Below are 4,102 nucleotides of genomic sequence, written 5' to 3'. Positions count from 1 at the left end.
AAGTCATACCGAAATCCTAAAATTCCATCCAAAATTTTTCAGATTTCACAGAAATCACCATCTATATTGCCGGTAGTGTTCCTGTGTTAAAACCCACTGCTATCATAAATCCGATTATATTCTGTCTCAGATTGGCAATCATGTTCTTGCTAAATAAAAAAATAGAAATTTATATGTTATTATTCCATCCATAACTTTAAGCAATAGTACTAATTCAAATACATTTCGGAAAAATTACAGATGCTTAAAAGCAAATTAACACATTTAGTTCTAAATCAATCACCAAGTGTGGTCAATTATGAATTTCAAATAACTCAACGTACATATGTACAGATGGGTAAATTATTGGTTAAATTGGGAAAAAATCAATAGCTCAGGTGAGATTTGAACTCACGACCCTTATTCGCTAGACAAGTGCTTTACCAACTAAGCTACCGAGCCAATTAATGACCCGGAAACTTAGTTGTCATAAGGTAATTCAAATCTCATCGATCTATATCATCTTCCCCTAAACCGCAAATATAATCATCTCTGTTGTACATATGTAGGAAGAGCGAAAGCGATTTATTTATTGTTTGAAACTGTTTGCCTATCGTACAGGCACCGCTTCTCCAACCACTTGTAGAGGAAGAACAATTGCTACCTAAAAGGCGATCAAACGCAACGTTCGCATTCTGTTTGATTCGACGGATAACTACGTAGAGGTAGATGCTCGAAAACGACTCACTCAAAGTGCAAATTTTCGGTAATACAAATCCGTGTGGTCAATTATGATTTTCAAACAACTCAACGAGCATCTACCTCTACGTAGTTATCAGTCGTATTAAACAGAATGCGAACGACGCGTTTGATCGCCTTCCAGGTAACGATTGTTCTTCCTCTACAAATGGTTGGGGAAGCGGTGCCTGAACGATAGGCAAACAGTTTCAAACAATAAATAAATCGCTTTCGCTCTTCGTACATATGTACAACAGAGATGATTATATTTGCGGTTTAGGGGGAGATGATATAGATCGATGAGATTTGAATTATGACAACTAAGTTGCCGGGTCATTAATTGGCTCGGTAGCTTAGTTGGTAAAGCAATTGTCTAGCGAATAAGGGTCGTGAGTTCAAATCTCACCTGAGTTGTGGATTTTTTCCCAATTTAACCAATAATTTACCCACGTTGAGTTATTTGAAATTCATGATCTTTTATCATGATGTATTTCCATAACTTAAAAAGAACATGTTTTACCAGATCATGACTCATTTCGTCAGTTTTGATTACCGGTTTCTCCCGTGTGTCGGTTTTTCATGAGAGCGGGGATAAAAACGAGTGGGACGATTTTCACGAAGTCCGTTCAGCTGCTTGGTTTCGCCGATGATATTGATATTATTGCTCGTAAATTTGAGACGATGGCGGAAACGTACATCCGACTAAAGAGTGAAGCCAGGCGAATCAGATTAGTCATTAATGTGTCGAAGACAAAGTACATGATGGCAAAGGGCTCCAGGGAGGAATCACCGCGCCCGCCACCCCGAATTCATATCGACGCGTCGGTGATGAAATCGAGGCGGTTCAAAGTTCGTGCACTTGCGCTCACTGTTGACCGCCAACAACGACACCAGCAGAGAAATTCAGAGGCGCATTGTGGCAGGAAATCGTGCTTACTTTGGACTCCGCAGAACTCTACGATCGAATAAAGTTCGCCGTCACACAAAGGCTACTATCCACAAAGCGCTGATAAGACCAGGAATCCTCTGCGAGCACAAAAGTCCATATGTGCAGAGGACCACGAGCCCTTGGAGTTTTCGAACGGAAGTTGTTGCGTACCATCTACGGCGGAGTGCAGATGAAAGACGGGAATTGGAGAAGGTGAATGAACCACGAACTGCATCAGCTGCTGAGAAACATCGCGAAAATCGGGAGGCCACGGTGGGCGGGTCATGTGAGCAGGATGTCGGATAGATACCCGACTATAATGGTTCTCAAAAGACATCTGACCGGTAGAAGAAAACGTGGTGCGCAGTGAGCAAGGTGGGATGATTAAGTGGAGGACGATTTACAGGCCATTTACAGAGTGCGGAACTGAAGATACACAGCCATGGACCGAGTAGAATGGAGACGACTCCTATGTACAGCAGAGGACACTCAGGACTTTTTTCCTCCCCTGTTGGGGAAATTAAACCACTACGTCCAATGAGTTAAACTTTTGTGGCATAAATACTCAGGCCTTAGTCTGACCGGTAAGGTAAGTAAACGTCAACACTCTTCTGGAAATTCCTTTGTCAATTCCTACGGGAATTGATTGGGTAATTTATTCGGCATAATCGTTAGAAATGGATGCGGCTGAATTTCTATGCGTTACCCTGTGAAAATCTCTTGAATTCCCTTTGGCGGAATTTCTTCAGCAAATCCTTTAAGCATCTTTTTTATTGAATTTGTTTCAAAAATCTCATTAAAATTATTTTGGAAATTCATTTTAAATTGGGTTGGTAAATCTTCCGAAATTCTCACAACAATAAAATTCGTAATTGATTTAGGTTATAAGTCTTGAAAAAAAAAATACGATGATTCACAATGGAATAGCCGAAGAAAATCTCAAAAGAATTGCCTAAGCAATTTCCAAAAAAATAAAGGTTCTAAATGAAAATCCTGTAAAAGTAAAACGTAATAGCTGAAGTAACCCTCTAAAGAAATAACCGCAAGATGGTCCAAAAGCATTGCTACAAACATTACCTAAAGGAATAGCCGAAGGATGCCTCAAAGTAATTACCGCAGAAGGGCTGAAGAAATTTCCAAAAACAATACCGAACAAGTTGTCAAATACGCTTCCGAAAGAAATCCAAAGCAAATTGCATAAAAAACCTTCCAGAAACAGCCTGACCAATACTAATGGAATTTCCTACGTAATTTTCAAATAAATTGTCGAAGAAATCAATTTCCAGAGAATTTTCAAATGAATTTGCCGACGGCATTGCAGAAAGAAAAAAATCTAATAAATTGCTGAAGGAAATCCCATAAAATGGCCCGAGGAATAGATAGAAATTTCTGAAGAATTTCTGAAAGAATTCCGTGGAGGCTTGCCAAAAAATGTAAAAAAAAACGAAAACTTCTTTTCATTTGACTAACTATTTTGAAGCTAGTATCTTTTTAAATGGTCCAGCATGTGATATGAGATATACGGCGCTTAGACTAAACTTGTCATTACAACATTCAAGCAATTTAGTGAGCAGAACTCGAAGTTAATTGTTTTCTGAAGAAATGTTTTCTTCTTCTTCTTCTTCTTTGTGGCTCTACGTCCCCACTGGGACTTGGCCTGCCTCGCTTCAACTTAGTGTTCTTTGAGCACTTCCACAGTTCTTAATTGAAGGGCATTCTCTGCCTGCCATTGCATGAATTTGTATATTGTGAGGCAAGTACAATGCTACTCTATGCCCAGGGAATCGAGAAAATTTTCCCGACCGGAACAGGAATCGAACCCGCCGTCTCCGGATTGGCAATCCATAGCCTAAACCACTAGACTAACTGGAGAAAAATTTTCATTCGTCCCAAAAACTTCAACGAAGACAGTTATATTTTAAGTGGTCCAGAACACAGGATACTTGACTAAACTGAAAGAGATTTTGATGGCACAAATTTCCCGAATGGAGGAGAACGTGCCTCTAGAGCCGACCTACTGAAACTGAAAGTTACTAAGAACTAAAAATGTCATTCTGAGGGTATCTAGATTTATGGACAGACTAGTTAGAATCACAAAATTGCCGGCATCTACTCACGATTTCGAGCGCACAAATATCTTCAAAAACGAAACCAGCGCACCTGAGTTTTGACCACACGACTTTCACCCACAGTGCACGTATCAAGAAAAAAATCCATGTTCGGTCTTGTGCTAAGGTTGTGCTCTATTACCGCCGCCGCTCCGACTACCGGAGAACAGCATTGACTTGGGCTTACGGCTTATCGATCAACTCAACGGCGACCACCGACCGCATGCACCGAAGAGTTACCTACCTGTCTGCCTACCTTTGCTTGGGTTGAGCGCTCAGCTGCTGAGCGACGCACCGCCGTCGTCGTTGTCGCGGTCGTCGTACTCGGTCTCGTTGATATAACCGGCGT

The 4,102-nt window shown here is 40.8% G+C and overlaps 1 non-coding gene across 1 annotated transcript; it reads right to left on the bottom strand.

The window, feature by feature from the left end:
- Positions 1-369: 369 nt before the first annotated feature.
- On the bottom strand, positions 370-441 carry Trnaa-agc (transfer RNA alanine (anticodon AGC)). Its single transcript has one exon. It is a non-coding gene; the product is annotated as a tRNA-Ala (tRNA).
- Between the last annotated feature and the right edge of the window lie 3,661 nt (positions 442-4,102).

The sequence above is a fragment of the Aedes albopictus genome, chromosome 1, assembly GCF_035046485.1.
Source record: "Aedes albopictus strain Foshan chromosome 1, AalbF5, whole genome shotgun sequence".
Taxonomy (NCBI): domain Eukaryota; kingdom Metazoa; phylum Arthropoda; class Insecta; order Diptera; family Culicidae; genus Aedes; species Aedes albopictus.
Note: the sequence above shows the minus strand (reverse complement) of the source record. Positions and strands in the feature narration are given on the sequence as shown.